General features: G+C 41.9%; 1 protein-coding gene across 1 annotated transcript in view; it reads right to left on the reverse strand.

Moving 5' to 3' along the window:
- The window catches only part of SMIM14 (small integral membrane protein 14), a 42,578-nt gene extending 33,248 nt beyond the window's left edge, over positions 1–9,330 (reverse strand). Inside the window, exon 1 of the mRNA XM_063336553.1 lies at positions 9,123–9,330. The gene's annotated coding sequence lies outside the window, so the exon portion shown is untranslated. The remainder of the gene's footprint in view (positions 1–9,122) is intronic.
- Positions 9,331–22,520: the final 13,190 nt, after the last annotated feature.

Below are 22,520 nucleotides of genomic sequence, written 5' to 3' on the forward strand. Positions count from 1 at the left end.
TTTTTTTGTGCAAGAGTTTTAAATTGTTGGGGTTATAGAACTGGCAAAAATAAGCTCGAGGATTTCTAAGGAAGCTTCCTTTATAAAGCAACTTCCTCTGTTCAAACAAGGCTAAAAATAGGTACTGTAAAAAAGAAGAATCTTGTATACATATTGATACTAATTAAAACATTCCAAGGGTCTGTTCCCCTCTATTATTGTAACTCAGATAATTGAAGTAAATATTCCCTCACAGAACTTAAGTCTGAAATACTGCAACATTACACTTGTCTTTTTTATAACGGTAATTTTTAATCCCTTTTATTGACAATGCAAGAGAAGCTCTCTCTCCCATCATCTCTTCCACACTTACAGCTCCATCCTGCTTTGCTGAAACAAATACCAGCATTCCCATTGGCTTCAGTGGACCAGGATCTAGTAGCTCTGCAAGGTCACAGATCTCTAGAGGACTATTGATGATCTTTTTCTACCAGGCCTCCTCCTGGGCATTAAATTGAGTTTTCAGGACTAAAGAAAACCAACTGGCTGACTGGGCAGCAAAAGCAAAACAGCAGGATATAAATGCGGGCCCTGCCAGGAGGAGCGCTGCCACAGTAAAGTGTGGCTCCAATTACAGCTTTCTCCAACTAATTGTCCCGGTTCAGATCATCCATTTAGCTTTTCTAGCGAAAAGAGCTGCAATGATTTCGATGGCTGATACAATGACCAAAAAGAGTTCCTAGACATAGCAACACTTCCAGAGTATAAAGCAATCCTCCCCACCCTCTTTCCTTATAATTCCAGGAGAGGGAGGGAGGGAGGGGAAGCAGCTGATTTTGTACTTGAAAGCATCAGCATGTCTCCCTGGACTTCCAGCTGTAGCCTAATGAGTTGGCAAGTTTATTTTTGCTCTGCAACTTTTATCAGGATAATTACCAAGATCCAAGATGAACTTTTCAATGCAGATAAAGCTAAGCCAGTTCCTTTCCTCATGGAAAAGTCAGTGCTTAACCATGCCACACAGACGTATGCAACTGGTGCTGTTGTTGGTTTCAACAGAGACATCAAGACCAGAAGGAGCTCCACAAGAGAACTGCTCACCCAGCCACATCCTGCTCAAGGCATACTAGTGGGTAACTTTGCGACCGTCTCACAAATCATTTGGTAACTAAATTATGAATTAATTTTCCAGTGTCATCCATCTGGTGCTTCTTAGAAATGCTAATTTAATACAAACCAAGGCCTTAAAAATAGAATCAAAACCAAAGAAACTAAGAAATGCTGAGCCAGCCACTGAAGGATACTACAGTGACACGCCAAAATCAGGGAAGGAGCTTTTGAGCAGGGACAGGCTCACAACTAAGAAGTAAGTGCTAAGGATCTTCTTGATGTTTTTTGTCTGATGGTCTCACAAGACTACTGCAGCACTGGTACATCCCTTGTCCCCACAGCACGAGTCCACCACTGTGTGACCACCACAACGTTGTGACCATTGCTGGGCCACTAGCGTTTGGACTTGCTCTGAGTGGGTCAGGAAACTTCTGGCGACTCTGCCAACAGTGCTAGCACCTGCAGCGGTGAAGCAGGAGCTAGAGCATGAAAACTTAAAAGACTTATAATTATGGTCAAAGCCCTTTCACAGACGAGCATCACAGCTTTTCTCTCACTGAAGTATGTAAAAAAGTTCACACCGCTTTAAAAGGTGGCAGGATCTAGTAGGAACCTGGTAGGAAACTTACTATTTGTGGACAAGGCTACCCAAGGCCACAGGTATGCTTAGGTGCATCAGTTCAATACAGAATGGTGTCTCAGGGAAAGTACAGAAGATGACACAGATGTTTCTTTCAGTTTAATTAAGGCTTGTCAGTGTCAAGTACAACTCTCAGAGGACAAGAACCCACATATTAAAACCCTCCACTGTTCCAGTACTGTTTCCCACCTTCCTTTTCATGGCCAGTCCCCAATATGTGAGAAGAGAGATTTCAGGCTTTAAGGCTATACGACTGATGTCAGTGATCAAAACTGAACTCGCCAAGGGAGCTAAATAAGACCCACCAAGATTAAAAAAAGCTATTTACTTATTCCCATGCAGGTGGCTTAACATTTCTTCTGGGCAAAACACTTGAAAAGGAGCTAATTACGCACATCCAGTCATGGACCAAAAAAGCAGTCCGGCTATTTTAGAATTCATTTACTGATATTTGATACAGAATGTTATTGCCAAACTCCAGCTGTCAGCATTTGGTCACCCTTTTGTTAAAATGACGACATTTTTCTGAAAGAAATCTCTTGGAATATGAAAGCTAATTAAGAGAAGATGTCAATGACACAGAACATTGTCCAAAAATAATACCCTCTTTCTGTTAAGTAAATGCTTCAGTTTCACTTTAATATTTATTTCTAGTGTAGGAGACTATGACAATGGTCTAGGACAACAAAATTATTCTTATTGCACTAAATGGCTATTTAATCACTTTGTCTTACATATGTTAATGCAAAAGGGTGGGCTATCCTCTGTAAAATTACTAACGTTGTATTTCAACCAGTTCACAGAGGAAACTGGGAGCCCTCTCCTGTGGTCTTCAGTAAGGCAAGAACTCTGACTTTAACAGGATTTTCTGCTTGAGTGATAAGTAGAAGAGCCAGCTCCTAGGCAAATTTGCTTACTCTCCTGCTTTTGGTTAATGTCTCCAGCAGTACAGACTGCCCCACCACTTGTGTCAACACTCCTCTTCCCATTCCCCAGCAACAATTGCCAATCTCCTGAATTCAGCACCTCTGCAGCTGTACGAGCGATGTACTACTGCCGGAAGCAACACATCCTGAATCTGAAACCCCTGCCAAGGGCACTTCTGCACCAGCACCAAGAGGACATCCATGCTGTGCCACGCCAACCAGAGCTACAGACTTGGCTTGCAATGTTTTGGCAGGCCAGATTCTGAATAAGTGGCTACACATGAAAGAGGAGCTGGCCTTCCAGGCAGCAGACCTTTGCAGGGAAGCAAGAATAAAGGGTACCCCCTGAAGATGGAAAATGGCACAGGTGAGCGCCTTGCACCAGCCACCCCATGGGAGCAGAACAGGGAAATGACTTTGCTGTCAGTTACCCCACCCAAGAGATGTTTTGCACTTAACTTTCAGGCTTCATAATACAAAACTAATCACTTATTTTAAAAGACTATGCTATGAGGACAGGCTGAGAGAGTTGAGGTTGTTCAGCCTAGAAAAGGCTCCGGGGAGACCTTATAGCGGCCTTCCAGTACCTAAAGGGGGCCCACAAGAAAGATGGGGAGGGACTCTTCATCAGGGAGTGTACGATAGGACAAGAGGTAATAGTTTTAAACTGAAAAAGGGTAGATTTAGATTAGATATTAGAAAGAAATTTTTTACTGTGAGGGTGGTGAGGCACTGGAACAGGTTGTCCAGGGAAGTTGTGGGGGTCCCTTCCCTGGAAGTGTTCAAGGCCAGGCTGGATGGGGCTTTGAGCAATGTGATCTAGTGAGAGGTGTCCCTGCCCATAGCAGGGCGGTTGGAACTAGATGATCTTTTAGGTCCCTTCTAACCTGAACCATTCTATGATTCTATGATATGTTCCTATAACAAACTATGTAACCTATCCATAAAAGATTTATAAATCAAAATTATGATTAATATGCTCAAAATGTACCAAAGCAACTTGAGAGCTCAAAGCAGATCCAACTTTAAAGCTCACCCAGTGAGGCTCAGGACTCAAACTAATGAGCAAATTACCACGGTGTAACAAAGCCACTGCATGGCAGCTGAGCTGTGGCAACCGTCCCCGCAGACGCTCTTAGCCCACGGGAACTGTGAGTGAAAGTGGCTTTGCTTAGTCTGTGTCCTGACTGTGACAGTCTGTAGGAGAAAAAAGTTAAGCTGAGACACTTCAGAGCTGCCCTGAGCTAACCGTAAGCACCCAGGCAGTTACCGCAGCTCAGGTGGCCTGCAATAACTCACTATTTTGAAGTAATTTTTTTTGGAGGGTCAGTCATTCAGATATTTTTAGACATTTCATCTCTTTGCAAAAAATAAACAGAAAAAAAAAAATCTTATTCACTCCTTTACAAAAATGTGCTTTTACTTGTTTCAAAACAAGTAAAAATGAAAGTTTTTCCAGTGTATTGAGCCAACAAGTGCAGCCCTGAACCATGAGCTATGAAGTTTTTTGAGACTCCTGTATTAAAAGTACAATTCTTTAGATGACAAAATACCTTACTAAATCCTTAAGACTGTAAAAGTACACTATTCCTTAATGCTACTCCAATCACATACAAACACAAAATTATACTGAAATTCTTTGGAATATTTTCATTATTTTTTTCTCCAGGGATGACATATGTTTCTAATAACTTGCCACTGAGCAAACAGATTTAGCAGGGTAGCAGCATGCTGAGAAAGATAGCAGGATTTTCAATTTTCAGATGAAAGCAGCTCTATTCCCTGGCAGCCCTACTCCTAACCCCTTTAGGCCAGATCAAATTTTATCTGAAGCTAGCGGGTGCCTGTCTTCGACTTCAAGGGAAGTTGAATCAGGTTTTCTACATACCTGCAGTAAACAATTTGAAGCTTATCAATTAGAATATTTTTAATCAGTACTCATACCAGAGGGAATCTGTAGCAATTAACAGGATTTCTGGGCTTGGTTATTTACATATGTTTAGCTAAAAGATGACCCAGTTTTTACCAGAGAGTAACAACCATCTAATTCAGCAGACTCACAGACTAGTTTAGGTTATCAAAAGGAAAGTGCTATGCAAATTATACAAGTCCCCCCTGCACCTACTAACAATGGATTTTTAAATCTATTACATTAATTTGCACAAGGAAAATCTGTGGTACTATTTCATGAGATCAGGATTAGTTTGCAACACACATCTCACCTTTGGCTCCACAGTTTTCCCATGGAAAAGAAGGAATTTTTCATCTCTAGACACTTTTGTTCTACGTACTAACTTGAAACTGAAGCTCTGACAATCTCCATGGGTCAGGAGAAGTCTATGTACAAAAATATTTCTACGTTTCATGGACCTCTGCAATAAAAGCTTTATCTCGTATTTTCAAAAAGAGGCGCTTAATGACAGGTGCCATCTAATCAGTCTCACCTAGATAGGAAAGTGTTGAGCTTCTAACAATACCATAACCACTTGCACAGGAATTCTTGTTAAACTAAGGCCACTCACACCAGGAAGCTTTGTTTCACACTTGATTCAGTACAAGTATTTGAAGAGCTAATCCCCAACTTTTCTTCACATCTTCATGTAATTTCATTCCGACAGCTGTTTCTTCCCTAAACTAAGTTTTTTATGTACAAAAACTGACATAAACTAGTTCATCAAGTTCTCTAAAAATACTGCCTTACTAAAAATAAAGCTTTTATGATTAACTAACAGGAAATATATGAATATATATACGTGAAGATATGAATAAAAAAGACCAAAGCTCTATTACTAGTCGTCTGTATTTGACACAGATTCGACAAACAAAGCATTGCAGCTGCTTATATCACGTAAATGATTGGTGCTACATTTTTGTACAGCTTTTCTGTTCTTTCTGATAAAAATCTTTTCTTTCCTAGGAGAACTCAGTGCTTTGGATCTGACATTTGTCTAGCAGTTTTATAAAGTAAGAATGAAACTGTATTTAGCTCCAGAAAGCCATGGTTTTTAATACATGTAAAGCTGCAGAAGAATCAGAACTAATCTTAATGAGGAAAACTTTTATCAAGTGTAATTCTATCTGTTCCCACCCAATGGGGACTAATTTGTTTCATTATCTACAAAAATACCAGCTAGACACTTTGACTAAAGCCTCTGAAGCATATTTGTTCAATTAATAACCATGCAAATGTACAACCACTCGGTCATGCCAGAGGCTGCTCCCCAAGCATCTTCAAATCTTTCACGAAAAGCCGTATCAATCATCACTAAGGGACCTTTTCTTGTCCCAGCCAATATTGTGGAATAGGTGACGGAAAGAGGCGCATGGGACCATACATCTCCATGGTACTGCTAGTAAAGGCCAGCAGAAATAAGACTAACACAGCTAACACTGACTGATCCTTCTCGCATCGCTGACTGTATTCCTTCCTAATGAGAAGCTAAGGACTCTTTCTTCAAATGAGGCACCTTGGGACCTGGGGAAGCTAGCTGTTGGTGAGTCAAGGCATACAAGCTGAAGGAGCTATTCTGGGAAAATAATTCCTTTTTCTTTTCTTTTTTTTTTGTTTTACCTGAGCAAGGACTGCAAGATTTGGCTCTGTGGTCTATAACCTTGCAAAGTTTTCTTAGCTTCCAATGTACTTATAGAAGACTTGGGAGCACTTGGATCTTCCAAGAAGTACTCAGCACCTTGCAAAATCAGATGCCTCGTTAACAACTATATAGGTCTTTATGTATTAATAAACTGAATCTATAACCTAGGAAGTTAAAACGGAAAGCATGCTTAACGTCACGCGTAATAGCATGTATGCAAAGCATGTGTGTAATAGCATGTATGCAAAGCAGGCTTACAGGCTCTCTGATTTGCTTCCCGCGCAGAATATGGGCAGATGACATCAATTTTTCTATGTATGAATGCATCTGCCAAAATATTTTTGTATTTGTTGTGATGAGTAATCTGGTAAATGTTCAAAACATACTGAGTAAGAATCTGATACTTGGTACTGTCAGGGCATTACACCTTCTCCATTCACGTGTGCTTATAAGACGAGAAAGAGGGTCTTGGTACTTTCACTGTACTGCCCCTGTGAAGATTCATGATGCTCTTAGGCCAAATTCTGCTATGACGAACTTCACCAAAAGTAAAATTTGGTCTTTAAGAACATACGTCAAGTACCTAAAATATCTAGGAGGGAAAATTCCGAAACATGAACATAGACTTTGTTTCACTACACATCTGTTATGCAAATAACATTCACACATCACTAATTCTGAAGTCTAAATATATGAAAGTAGAAAATGAGACATTAATAACAAAACAAGAAGTCAATAGAAGCTAACTTTCTCTAAAACCAAATACCAACCTTTTGAAAGCAGGTACAACAGTTACAAAATAATTAAAATTTTGAAGTTGTTTTAAGTAGATTACTTCTTTAACAAGTGTATTATTCTTATTTTTCCCTTAGAACAAGGGAAGAACCCAGGCTGCAGAATGTTGTCCATATCACTGGGCCACGCTCTTCGGACTTAATGGGTTTCATTGTGGTTTGGGTAAGGTCCTGCAAAACCATCACAATGTGCATGGCGTAAGGAATTTCACAGAACCTTGTTCATTATATTTTTACCTATAGTGAGCAAAATAACATGCAGCTAGGCTAAAATAAGATCCACCCAGAGCTACAGAATGGCTGCTAGCACCATCTCCGTTCTAAAGCAGACCTTCCTGGCTTATGGTCCTGAGTGCATGAGGGATGTCCCTGCCTGTCAGGACGCACACGTGACAATACTTTGTGGAATGACCAATAACACATCCAGTATGGCTTTGAACTTGTTTAGCACCTTATACAAAATGATCTTAAGCCACTTAAAATACAGAATTCTATACCACTCTGGAGCTTGGCAAAAATTCTAGATCTTGTATTTTACAAAACAGGGCAAAAGAAAAACCAAAGAGGTTGGACTCACCCACCTCAGTGGCAGGGGAAGGAACAGCACTCAAGACTGAACTGACTAACGGACTGCTAACATTATAATCACTTTTATTTTGCCAACTGCTTCTGCCATTTCGAGTCACGCTGCCAGTGACAGGGTCACTTTTTAAAATCAATGATCAACAACAATAGCTTGACTTTTCACCTCAACAGGTCACAAGAATTAGATGGAATTATCAAGAATTTGTTCTCTCCCACTGTATATAGGAAGAAATCAAAAGTAAGATTGATTTTTTTTTCTCATTTTGATTTTTTTGAGCTGATGTCTGCTTTAGGAAAGTAACAGAAATGAATAAAGATGGATAGCACTCTAACAGCTAAGCATATAAATGCTCCTAAGACGTAACCTGCTAACGCTTGCTGCAGATACATACCTTCCCCAGTAGGCACGCTAATCGTATTAATGAGCTATCAAGACTAAAAAAGTTAGATGTCCTCACCTCTAGAAACTGGAGATGATTTTCAAGACTTGTCTATATGCATAGACATGGATGCGCAGCCAGTATACAACACAAACAGTCCCTACAGCAAAAAATCTACAATCTAAAAGACAACCCTGCAGACTTGACTAGACAAACAGGTGTTTGCCAGGAAACAAAAGTTTTTGATGCAGATCACGTGCCCCATTCACATAGGAGCAGTGGTTAGCTGAGGCCTCGGAACTGCCACGGAAGGCAGCGGCTGAGCAGCAGGGCAGGAGATCTGGGGAACCCGGCATGGTGACATCTGTGGAGGAATGACCATGGGCAGTATCTTGTGTTCTCCAAGGCTGGTATAACCCTTCCCCACTGTAATCTGCTATGAATCACACTGCAGAGCACACATATGAAGAGTTCCTGGCAGGAATCCTATCTTTGATAAATTAATGGCAGTGTGACACTGTCCTTTTCCTGACATTATCTTTCATGAGACGTTGTTCAATTTCTCCCGCTTTAGTTGCATGGGCTTTCCCCAAAGCGGGGAGCAGCCTGGGAGCGCACACCCTGGTGTCAGCATGCAAATTCCAGCTCCTTTAAAGAGAGAAAACTAAAACATTTTGGCTCAAAGTATCAGACTGAGATCCTTTTTAAAAAAAAAAAAAAATATCGACAGAAGGGTGCCACTTTGCGCTAAAACCCCCCAACATCCAGAAAACAACCGAACGAGACCGGCTGTAAAGGAGAGGAGGGGACGTTTCACAGGTTCGGAGACGACGAGCGCTGCCTGACACCGAGGGGAACGGCTCCGGCTCTCCCGCTGTTTACCTTCCCGGGGAGCCGCCGAAGCCCCCGGCAGCGGGGACACGTCTCGGCACTTCAACAGGCTCGAAGTGACCCCCGCAGCCCCCACCGGGGGCTCGGCGGCCGGGCGGAGGGAGGGACGGGGGGTGTCCGCCGAAACCCGCCCGGCTCCGCCCGCTGCCGCCGGCCCTCCCCTCCCTCCCCTTCCCCGCCGCGGCGCCCCCCGCCCGCCGTCACCCCGTTGCCCCGCTGCTCACCGTGCGCTGGCCGCCCTGGCGGGGGGGGAGCTGCGGCGGGGACGGGGCTGAGGGGCGGCCGGGCTGGGCTGAGGCGGCCCCGCGGCTCGGCCCCGCTGCTTCGGGCCGGCTCACACGTCAGCCCGCGCCACGAGACCCGGATCTGCCGGCTCCCGGCGGCGGCGGCGGGGCCGGGGCGGTGCCGCCGAGCGGCTCCCGCCTCCCGCTCCCGCCTCCCGCTCCCGCCCCTCTGCTGCCCGGCCCGGCCCGGCCCTCTGGGCGGCTGTCCCTACCCGACTGCCGCCGCCGGCCGCCGCCGCCCGGCCGAGGCAGCGCGGGGCGGGCAGTGGGGTACGAGGCCGCGGTAGGCCGGCGGCCTTGTCAAGCAAGGCCTCGGCCTTTAAGATGAAGCCGCGGTAAAGGCGGCGCTGAGGAGTCGCGAAGGGAAGCTGCTCCTCCGAGGCCGGGCCGGTTCTGCCGCAGCCTCGGCGCCCCGTACGGGAATACAGCCACCTCGGCGGCTTGGCCACCAGCCACCGCCTGCCAAGTGCGAGGGAATTTACAGGGGTTTCTCAGCTAGAAATCTAAAGGCTGTTTAGGAGCTCCTGACTCACAAGGCTTCCCTGCAATTAAAGCATCCCTCAAAATATGCATTTAGGTGCTGTGGAATGAAGTTAGAAAGGAAAGTTTCAGGTCATGGCTGGTCACGTCAGCCAGCTGGGTTTACCTGTGGGGTGTCATGCTGCCATACGGGAAGATGGACCACATCCTGTCCTGGGGACAGCGATACCATACCATAATGCAATGGGGATCGCGCAGGAAAGAAAATCTTGTCCTCCAGTATTTCCAAGGGTGGCTTACCTCCTCCAAGCCAGCAAGCAAGGAAGATGCTGCAATCACAGTGAGAAAGGAAATTTGGACAGTTGTGAGTTCTCACAAGCCAGTACCTCCTCATGGCATCAGGGCCTCATACAGTCAGATATGGCCCACCTATGGGGACAGCCTTGGCTGTTCTCACCACCCTTTGCTGTTGTCACAGAGCTTTCAAAGCTCCTTTCATGGCTACAGTTTTAATCTGAAAGTTTTTCTCTAGCCTTGGGTGTCAAGCCTATGCTCCTCTGCCAAGTCTCAGTTGTGTTGCCAGTTGGCAGCCTTGCACGTCCAGCCATCGTTGGTGTTCAGAGACACCTCTCCCTGCAAGACGCAGCTAGGCTAACTCTGCTCATTCAGGGCTGGCCCTGGACATAACGTTCTCCTTCCTGAGAGGCAGCAGACAGGCTACCTGTGTCCAGCCATGCCACGCAGTCCTGGCTTGCTGCAGATCTTGCCTCTCCTTTCCCATGTTTCAGCCCTTTCTCTTGGGTTAGTGCCCAACTTAGCAGTGGCAATACTGAAAAGTGAGGTGAGGTACTGACACAAAGCCAGGCCATCACACAAAGAAGCTAAGCTATGTGGAGCTCGTGTCGTCTTGTCTTCCTCAACCAAGGGAACTGAACCTCTGGTGAGGCACTAAGGATCTACAATTTATCTTTGTTTTGGAAATACGAAACTACATGCCTACAATGTTTCCTGGGAGAACATGTTTCTTAACAGTCTGTCCAGGAGTTTAGAGTGCCATAGGAACCATGAACATCAGCAACATCAAGATACGCCTGGCTTGAAGTATACTTTGGCTGATCTGGCCAAACACAAAGCTATCCCAGACAACAGTGTCAGAGGGTGGTCATAAGCAGAATGATCAACCGTAGCTGCATCCTTCCTCCCACCTCTCCCTCAGCCATGTTCCTAACCCTTCATCAAGGAACCAGCCATCCTAGAAGAGACAACTTCCCAACATCTTTATGCAGCCTTGCCTATCTGTCTCCCCTTCCACACTTGGCACCTAGGGCTAGTCATTGTTCTAGAAAATGGATCTGAGATCCTGAAATCCCAAAACCAGACACAGCTTACCATGCTAGTCCTGGCTCAAACAAGAGAGGAGAGCAACAGCAACCACACAATAGTGGAGAGGAAGGTTCTTTCTGTCAGGCAGATGCAAGAACACTGAACACTTCTATTTTCTTGCCTGTGGGTAAAGCCGAACAGCCTGCTGTTGCTAAAAGGATGGCAAGCATACTTGAGGCAATTGTTGCAATTGGAAAGAGAGCCTTATAGTGATTGATTCTTGGAGAATTGAATTTGTACAATCCCAGAACTGGAAGGGCAAGACTAAGTGATCCAGACAGGCAGTCTCAGATGCCTTGTCAGAAATAATAGGAACCTGCAAAGAGACTGTAAAGGAGAGGCAGGAGATGATGACTGAATGATCTGCGGGAAAGCAGTATGCAATGATGGCACTTACAGCTAGAGCTGTGACGTCTTCCTTTCTTACTTTGAATCAAATGCAGCCTCCTCAAAATTCGGTGCGTTGCATCTTTCCGGCTCATTTCTCACATCGACCCATCCAGGAACTCACATCGTGTCTGGTAATCTCTTGAAATTGTCCCTTGATGAGGCGTGCAAGCAGCACTATCTGGCTGGCCTGCCAGCCCTCTGGGTGAGATGCAAGCACTCACAGCAAGCAGCTCCCCCTCCCTACTCTTGTTTCATCCCCACATGTTGTTATTGCAAAGTTCTGTGTATCTGTAAATAGTTTTACATAACTGGTCTCAGTAAAAAGCTGAGCTTTTTTCAGTATTGTATTCTGCATTATTTGCACTGCCTTTCTGACAGCAAAATATCAATTATTTTTCTGATTATTTTTCTTTGTTCAACATATATGTTTCCATTGGCATTCTTGGAAATATGGGAAGCTGATGGGCCTCATGAAGGATGGATTTGTGAAAGGGTGATCATCATGAATGAAACTTGAGTATGAACTGTCAAGGAAGAGGGGCAGGCAATAGGAGCTAGTGAAAGTAGAGACCAGGAACAAGAGAAACAATGTGTAAGCTTATTGCTTTCGAATCAGCAATTACATATCTATAAGCAGAAAGTAGCTAGGTATTTTGCATAAAACATTCTGCCAGAGCATCCCGCAGAATTTGTCCCCCCTGGTTCCCACGGGCAAATGAACAAGCCATAGCAGGCACTGATTCTATCTCAGCTTCCCACTCCCAGGCTTCAGCCATCTGCTCCCCTTACACTCACAAATTTAGTGCACAATACAGCAGTAAAACGAGATCCCGATACAGAGGCTGTTTTCAGACTCACTCTATGAAGTCTCCTTTCTGGCAGTCAAACTATGATGAAAACAGTGATGATGACTTAGGCTACTTTATGAACAAAGGCACGAGATGCATTCAAGATCAGCTAGTAACAAGGACAGAATAGTAAATCCATTGATTTTGGCACACTAAAAAGAATTGGGCTGCCCACTGCCAAGCTAAAACTATGAAAACAACTCTGCTTGAAGGGCAGGAGATGGTAATGTTCCTTCCACCAATAGCCCTGTACAATGGAGGAGGGTGGGAGCAGAGCAAAACTTACTGTGACACTCTCTACATCTGCCATCTGAAGGTAGTGTGGATTGGGCACTTTGTAAAGCAACAGGCAGATGTCACATTCCACATCACAGTGCTAGCTTTCAACTTTCCTACCCTCGCAGGCAATGGAAAAGCAGGAGTCACATCAATGATCTAACTTGCCAAATAATGGTTGAGCTTGTTTACAGATACCCAAGAACGTTACATTTCTCATTCTGAATTTCTCTTTCTGCTGATGTTCATCTTTGCTGCACAACTCATGCCACTAGGCATCGTATTGCTTATGTCCAGGTACTTTGTGGAGTGAAAATTCTTCATCTGCAATTCAGACAATTTCATCAGATCTGAAAAATGACCTAGAAATGGGGCAAATCCTCTTCCTGTAACTCCTTCTCTGTCTGCTCCCTCTTTTCTTGTATGCAGTCCATCATGAGTAGATCCCAGAAGGATCTACATGAGTAGTTCCCAGAAGGAACCTACATGAAACTCTATTGTAAACTTTGATACTGAAGAGCCACTTAGAAGACGTCTGCAGCGTGGTCTGAAAATGGCATCCAGGAAGTGGAAAGGAAAAGACTATAAAGTACCCTTGCAGTAGCAAGGTAGGAGTGGCCTTGTGGCAGCAATACTGGGTTTTTGGAAAGAGGGATCTAAATTTGGAAAAAGAAGCCAACTCCTTAGAAAAGTTGCTCACAAACATTCCTACAATTCAGCTGGGCTGGCGTCTCACAAAGCACTGGAGAATTGCAAAGCACTTTGGGATACTAGGCAGCAAGCCTGTGAATTAGCAGACACAAAGACTGTATTGTGTACTTAGGTTAATTTAACAGAAATTTAGTCATGTGATCACCACTGACCAAATTTATACTGCCAGATTTTCTGTCAATGTACAAATACAAGCTTAATGAACATCCAACCACAACCTAAGCTGTCAGGACTCACAGAAAAAACATGGCTCGGTGGAAAGAAGAAACTCAACTGAAATTGTCAGAGGATCTACGGAGGACTTTTGTACTCCTGAGGCATCAACACACCAACACAGACTTTGAGATAAATTAGCCACAGTCTGGGGGAAATGATCACAAAGGATTACTGCAATGCTGCCAGATTGCAGCTGCCCAATGAAGTTTTCCAAACTAGGAAGTGGAGGAAGGAAATCTGAAGTCAAGGGGATGACAAGGATTATTCTAAAATTATCTAGAATATCGGCTAGTAACTTACAGTAACTGTGAAATGTAAGCAGGCCAACTGGGACACTTACAACATCAGGCTTGCAAAAACCATTTAAAAATAGAGGATTAAGATCTGAGCCACCAAATTGTTAACAATAACACTCACTGGTAAAGATATACCATCTGAGCTGGGCTGACATGGATCTGTAGAATTAGAATAGTAAATTCTCAGTAACCACACAAGTTAATGAGACAAATGTCCACTAAATTTCATTGTGATTGATAATTACGCAATCAGTGTCAGGAACATATTTTGCAAATGCTTTGGGAAATCCCCTCTAAAAATGTGGTCTAAGTGAACCAACACTTGTATAACCTTAACAAATTGTTTTTCCTCTGGGGCAGAAACCATAATAGCAGCTGCATGATTGTGGTGGCTTTTTTGCAAAGAAAAGATGAGAAACAGCGTGAACTGCTTCTTAAGCAACTGTAGTTCACAACCATAAGCTACCTGGAGCCATAAACTTACCAGCAGCTAAAATGGCTATATTCATCTGAAAATTGCTGCCACTCGGGAAAAACACATCTCATTGTCACCCTTTCTCTGTGTTCAGAGCCATTTCAGCATCCAGTCTGAAACTGCCTCTGAACATGAGTCAGAGCCCTCAACTGTTACAGTTCTCACGGACTTGAAATAAAAATGAATCCCTGTTCATTTTCCAAGTGAACATCTAATAGAAGAAGCCGTATTTAATAGACGAACCACAGGCACAAAATGCAAGCCAGTAGATTTGATGAATGTTAGAGCAGAAGAAAATGTGAGAGAAGGAAATGAAAATAAGATCCCAAAGGATTTTTTTTGGTAACACTTTACTACATCTAACTAAGAAGCAACAAAGAGTGACATTTTTCTGGTCAGGGAATTACTCTGATCTAAAATGGATATATGCAGTTTTGCGGTTGGTATTAAGCACTCAGTATATGACTGAAATTTAAGATTAACCATCCATTAAAAAGCAAGGCATTATTTACCCAAAAAAAACCCCAAAAAACAGAGAACAAAGAGAGAAGACCTTTCAAGCATCATTAAGAAGGTGTATCAAAAGGCATAACTCTGCCAGTCAGTCCTTGGAGATCAGTATTCCATCACATAAAACACAGCAGCATCTCTGTATGGACTACAGAGAACTAAATCAAATTGTTGGAAAAGAATCTGATCTGTTAGCACTGTGATACTCTGGTTTCTGTAGCACATTCAACCATGCTTTTCACTTTGGATCTTAGAACCCAAGTATTGACAAATGAACTAAAAATGACTGCTTTCTCAGCTGGCCAAGATCTGTGTGAACATAATGCAAGGGTTTTAGCTTGTGCACATTTGCTGTTTGAGGATGTGGTGTGATGCAGCTGGATGTTTGCTGCAGTATGTCAAACCTGTTGGACAGGAGCTGTAAAACCCACAAGAGATTTGGTATAAGAAAGAAAACTAAGATTTACAGAACTTGATAACATTGTCAGGTCAGGGAAAAAAAAAAAAGAATTCTGTAGTATTCAGCTCACACTTAACATTTTACAAGTTTTGCAAAAACACTGCATTGATAAAAGGAACCCATTTCAGCATTCAAAAGTGTGACTTTACATTTTCAGTGTTTAAATGGGTTCTTGTGGTTACTTTGTGTTAAGCTACTAATGTCAAAATTGGACATAGGTGTTACCTCTAAAACTGGAGGTAATTACTGAAAAAAAGGTGGAAAGATTTGAAGTCAGTGCCATATTATAGCAGAAGTCCAACTCCTCTGCAGAGAAACTACTGAGGGAGCCAGACTCTTCTCAGTGATGGCCAACGACAGGGTAAGAGCACTGGGCACAAACTGAAATACATGACGTTCCAGCTGAACATAAGAAAATATTTCTTTACTCTGATGGTGGCTGAGCACTGGCAGAGCTTGCCCAGAAAGGCACTGGTGTCTCCAACCTCAGAGATATTCAAAACCCAAATGGACATGGTCCTGCTGGGCAACCTGCTCTAACAGGGGGGTGGACTAGATGATCTCAAGAGGTTCCTTCCAGCCTTGACCATGCCATGGTTCTGTGATACTGTGCGACTCAGGAGGGAACCCAGGAGAAGGTACATCTGCAGAGCAATTTCACCACAATTTCAGAGGGAGTAAAATTATTTGGGATCAACAGGGTAACATCACAACATTCATAGGACTAACAGTTAGGATCTGGAAAATCCTGAGAGACAATCATACAGCATGACTGAACATCTTACAGCATGACTAACCTCTAATCAGGGAAAGAAAGATACAGTCTAGACTACTGGGCCTTTTAAAAGGTGATGACTTCCAGTTTACCATGTGATCTTTTTGCACGCTGTCAGGAAGATGGGAAAGCTGTAACAGGGAATTTTATGAGATGGGTTATACTTCACTGAAACTGCTATAATTGCCACCCCTCACTTGAGGAAAATGTACAAGACAAGAAACTCCTTACACCTAAACTAGATCTTCCACCTAAACATAGGCATATGCTACCACTGAAAAGAAAGACACACAGAAGAGCAGGGATTTTCTAGATACTATTCTGTGAAACTTTGTGTGCCTGACAGAGATCCAAACAACAGAGAAATTGCTTACCTCTGCTGCATTCAGCGAAACCACATTACCCAATGCATGAACAGAACACCATTCGAGTCTTGTTTGTTTAACCTGACTTTATCCTCAATGTTCTCCTCTAATAACTTGCCATATCCTATGTTCCTGCTAGACACATGGCCAAACTGGAGACAATCAGATTAGGAAAACAACAAAATCATCTTCTCTTAATTTGTATTCTTGAATTGGTCCTTACTGGTTTCTACGACTTCAAATGCAGTTCAATTAACTTTTTACACAACTATGGTCTAAACAATGACTGCTGCTTTAGACTTAATGATTTAGCCTTAAATTAGTATTCCACTGTAGTTGTAAGATCAATAGAAAAGTGGGGTTTTTTCCTGATACAAAGTTGTTCTAGTCTCCAAAATGCAGATATTTTAGGATGGTATCAACAGCAATACAGCTTGATAAATTACCCATCTGTCATGGCTGATCTCTTTCTGGATGATCTCTGAAAAACTTCACTATTTTGTAAATTTTTATTGCAGACAGTTCCAAAAGACTTCCATCAGTTGTGGATTTGGCGCACATCGTAACACAGTATACTGTAGTTTAGCAAGACTTTAGCATTCTTTTTAGGATGTCAGGTAATGGCAGGACTAGAGGGAACGGATTAAAACTAGAGATGGGTCGATTCAGATTGGAAGTTAGGAAGAAGTTCTTCACCATGAGGGTGGTGAGACACTGGAACAGCTTGCCCAGAGAGGTGGTGGAAGCCCCATCCCCGGAAGGCCAGGCTGGATGGGGTTCTGAGCAATGTGATCTAGTGGGAGGTGGCCCTGCCCATGGCAGTGGCGTTGGAACTAGATGATCTTTAAGGTCCCTTCCAACCCTAACAATTCGATGATTCTAAGACGGCCATCATTAGAAATAAGTTCAAATTCTAGTTAGAATTTTCAAAAAGCCTCAGAATCCTGAAATTGCTAGATCAAGCAATAATAGCTGAATTCAAGAGCTCCAGATTTCTTCTTTATTAAAGGAATGATATTTTCCCACCTTTCAGGATCCCTAAAAACTCCCATGCTTTACAAAACAGAGACATCATTGAAGAGATTCATAACAATTGATGATGCAAAATATACTAGAGTATGGTCTCTCTGTGGTTTGGCTTCTAGTAGATTTCTGATTTTACTGCATATATTCTTGTATTATACCATGGTTATTCATACTTCTTTAATCCATATTCTCTTATAGCTTGAGACCTTTTTTCGAGTTGTAACCATGTGTACTGTGTAACGCAGTTGCCTGCAGGATTTTGATTCCCATTTTGCATGCACCTCTTTGCAGCCTGTGTTGACAGCTCTATGTCTCAGGTTACACACATGAAGAGGAAAAGGTGTCCAGTCACATCCTTTTCTCCTGAGAAGATACAGCAGTGACGTAGGACCACTTTGTACACAATGAGCTTTCCAGCAGTTAGCTTATCTAGACCATCAGCAACGTGAAAATACTTTAGCAGTTAAAGACCGCTACCAATGCTGTGCAATTAGGCTGTGACTGCATTTACTTTTCCTCTAACAGAAAGTGTTTTTCTTTTTTATTTATTCTGGATTCCCATATTCATTCAATTAATGTTTCACAATAATTTGCAGTTCCAGTTCTAATTCTCAACTCAACTCTTCTAATGAGAGACTCTAACTCCACCCCCAAGCAATCATTCCAAAATATTAATGCTGTTTTGTCTTCTCTCTTACTTATACACGGCGTTTAGGTACTTCCCTGGCTATCACTGCACTGAAGAACAAATTTAAGCTTCCAGCTTCAAGGTGCTATATACTTCAGTCCTGATGACATTTATGAAATGGAGGTTTTCTGAGCATCAGCCTGAATCTGATTTCAATCCCTATAGTTATTAAAATAGCAGGGATTGTTATTGAGTCACAAATCCTAAGGATATGAGGAGAAGATGATGCCCAGCTGGTCAGGAAAAGCTGTCCAGATGCTCTTTTAAGGCAGCTCTAAGTCCCTTATGTACCTATCTATGAAAAGAAGACAGCCATATTTAATTAAATAAAGTTACATAGATTTGATAGTGTACTATAAGTTATTACATTAATAGATGGTAATACAAAATGCTTAAAATGCTACAAATAATTCACTCAGGGTAGAAGATGTTTCTGAGTGGACTACAATATACCAGCAATGTAGTGTGGTGACTATATGCTTTATATTATTGGCCAAATCCTCTCTTGCTTTAGAACTCTAATACTTATAAAATTAATAGTAATAGCCACGTTAAGTTGTCAAATCTATCTCTGTCTTCCCAGCTCGCTTTAATTTTGAAAAGACCCTCAAAAAGATTGCTATCTTCTTTTTATAATTGGAAGAAAGGAGTACAGCTTTACACCTTTTCCTTTATAAGAAATGCTTTTAGTTCCCAGTGGTCAATTTGTTGGTTCGCTGATGCCAAATTTTTCAAGGTAGATGCCCGCTCATTAAGAATATTAATGAACTTGGGACCTCCTACAGAATTACAAGAACCATCTCACAGCTGAACCTGCTATTTTTTTTTTCTTCTTTTTTTTTTGCCTTTCATGAACCCACACGAAATGCCCCTTAGACCCCAAGGTGTAGGTACCACCAGTTGAAAATCACTCCTTCACAAAGAAGCGGAAGTTTAAAAAAAAACCGCTTTTATAACAGACTTAAAAGCATTGGGACTGTTTGTATCTAGGTTGTCCTACCAAAAACATGAGGCTCAGATGTAACATTAATTCAGAAGATATTGCCAAATTAATGAAAAGTCCAGGGTTTCCTGTCAATATCTAATCAAAACCCTTAACAAGTGAAGAACAATAGGGTGTTGTTATTAAACTACCAAAAATTCCTACATGTGCATTATTTAATGAAAACTTTGCTAAATCTTGTTTGAGCCATAGATTGATTGTTGTAAAATCAATAGCTGAATTAATTTCTGATCTAACTCCACTAAGTCAGATGAATTGCATCATATGAATTCAAGCTGAATGACTTAAGAGGACTCTGATGTTTAGTTGTTACACTTACTGCTTTTTAAAGCCTATACGTTTAAGCCACTAATGACATGAAAAATACAATTTGGAAAGCGCAGACTTCATGAGCGAATACTGCCTCTCTCTCTACCAGGAACACCAAACAATTTCTGTCCTACCGTTTCAAGCATTTCTGCATGCAGAATTCCTACAAGTTCTTCCTCAACACTTTGAGAGGAAAGACTGGGCAAGGCAGCAGCGGTGCCATGAGCTCTTTGTAAGGCAAAGAGCTCCCCAAGAGGGATCTGTCTCACACGAGGAAAGAAGCCAGTCCGCCCTGTTCCACCCAGGAGAGGGCACTCTTACACCTGGCCACACCACCGGACGTGGACACGTCTAGGAGGAACAGGAAAGTTAAGATGACAACTTAAAACTCGGTCAACTTGCACAACCAGTTAGTTATTTTTATGATAAAGCTAATCTTCGGAATGATTTGAGTCACCCAGACGCTGCCACAACAGGAACACAATATGACAGACAATAAACGTGCAGGCTAAATTTATTTTCGTAGTCTCTGAAATGTGCTAAATGATATGCAGATAAAAAAGACAACTTCCGGCATGTAGGCCTCCCTGTTAAGAGCTGGGATGACAGAAAGAGAGCTGTAGGTGTAAGTTTGGTGGAAAATGAGCGTTAAATTTAAAAATAGACTAGTTTTATGAATATAATTTGTTGCTGATTTTTTTTAAATACAGCATTATTATAAATGAGTATATGAACATTTAAACACAAAGTGCATACCTTCTAATACTAATACAGCCTGTAAAGTTCATCCTCATATGGATGCCTCATGAAATAAACAAAATAAGAATTAAAAATATGTTACAGGCTCAACCCCTGTTTCTAAAGTGTTTGAAATCAATATACAGATCTCTTGAGACAGCTCTCCTCTCCAATAAGAAATCCTCCAGCAACAATGGGAGAAGATCAAGCTTGACATTTTTGATTTTCCTAAACTAGAGAGGCCAAGATGAGGAGGGGGGAAGACTTGTCATGCAAGACACAAAGCAGCAACAGAGGAACATTATGTTGCATGCTGAAAAGTTACAGTTTCAAAAATGGCATTTTCTTCTAATCACAGGGAACGATCTCAGTAATTCCAAATTCTGAGTAATTCTACTAGAGAAGTATCCTATTGATATGAACACAATAAAATTAGGAAAATAGGAAATGAGAAAAAGATCACCAAGAATCTTAACTTGAAGAAAAGAAATTTAATCATACTTAGTGTTGTCATAAGCACCTTGGAGTCCCCAGGCAGTATACTGGGGCTGGGGGGCATCCATAGTCTCAGACAGATGACCCATGCACACGGTGACTGCACTGCATGTACAGAAAGTGAGTCCAACATGCACAATTCATGCATGAACAATAGCCACTTTTCCATTAAAGTGTGGGTAACTCTTTCCTGTATATAAGTTTTAGGATAGATAATATTTCCCATATTAAACGGGAAATGATAGTGTGTTTAGGATGTTTGCTTATCCTAGCATCAGCTAATGAATATTGGCAGCCTTTGCATATTGAGAGCTTGGGTGAGGTCTTACCATCACTGATCTTACTTTATAGGCACTGATCCTATAAACTTTCCTCCTGCAGTAATCTTACAAGTTTGAACTTCATTTAATACACCCTGTGTCCTGCTCCCACTTCCATAAGTATTTCAAAGCAATATGACAAACATGCTAAACCATGCGTGGATACCCAGAATTGTATCTTCCACTCTATTAGTTATGATCAACACCAACGGGCAAAAGTTGCAGCCAGTCTATACAAGCTGCTGTTGAAAGAACTGTTTGGTATAAGGCTAAATTGAAGATGAGATCAATGAAAGAACTATCTGCTGAAATCAGATATACTACAAAATTTTGTAATTTAAAAAGTGAGCTGACTATGTTCAACCGACTACAGTTTTCCATTTTGTGCATGGATTTTTCTAAGGGCAAAAGACTAATGAGAACTTAATTCAGAAGACAGACACAAGATACTATAAAATATATTATGAAGTCAGACATGGAAGTCACTGGAATCACACAAAGAGGCTATGTTGTCATTTTTTCTAAGCATTTTATTATTTCACAAAAAAACCCAAAACAAAAAATCAAAACACCTATTCAAAGACTGCTAGTCTATGGTCCTGTTCTTGCTTAAAACCCTACAGAGTCTTCTGTAAAATGGTAAACTATAGTAAAGTGTAAAACAGCATAGGAGGTATACAATGATAACCCTAGCACGCTGATTACATAAGGTACTGGTTTTTATGCAGTATTTTAATCCTGGCAAAGCTCACTACTACTCTGTTCTACCCTCCCAAAAGCCTTTCTACATCTATCTTTCACCAAAGAGAAAATTAACACACTATATGGTGAATATGAAGCAGCTGTGAGGTAAGTGAAAGACGACTATTTAAGGATAAGGGAAAGGAGAGGGGTAGACTAAGGAAAAGAGATACAATAATTCATATTAATTTGATTTGCTTTTTGCAGTAACAGACTGACATTTGTAATCCAAATGAGCACACGAAAATGAACCTAGATACAAACCAGGCAAAATCATTGCCCTTTACTGTGGCTGTTATTGGATGTCTACTACCTATAACATACAAGCATATTCACAGGAACGCAAAGGATTCTGACACTTGATAAAGGTCATGTTTTCTACTCCATTCAGAGCAAAACCTGAATATTAGGAGCTCAGCTTCTTTCTATGAGACGTCTGAAAATACATGAGGCATTTAACCCAGAGATTTTATGTACTACCTTTATAATTTTTGTCTATAGTACTCAAAAGGAGCTCAGCACACCATAAACCTAACTTTCATCTATGAGCTCTAAGAGGCAAATAAGAGTTATTACCCTTATTTTACAGGTGAGAGCCTAAGGCAGAGGGAATTCATGGCCTACCTTCTCAAAAGGAACTTGAGACACATCAGTGGGACTTAGACATCTAAATTATGCTGAAGATGAAGGCCCAAGATCACAGGAGAAGTCATTAAAAAGAAATCATGCCTAATGCAAAAAGATCCTTCTCAAAAAGGTACTAAAATCCTCATCTGAAAAGCTGCACTGTTTATTGCATTAAAAACAAGTTTCAGTCTGAAGAAGACCTAATC

The sequence above is a fragment of the Chroicocephalus ridibundus genome, chromosome 5 (genome assembly GCF_963924245.1).
Source record: "Chroicocephalus ridibundus chromosome 5, bChrRid1.1, whole genome shotgun sequence".
NCBI lineage: Eukaryota > Metazoa > Chordata > Aves > Charadriiformes > Laridae > Chroicocephalus > Chroicocephalus ridibundus.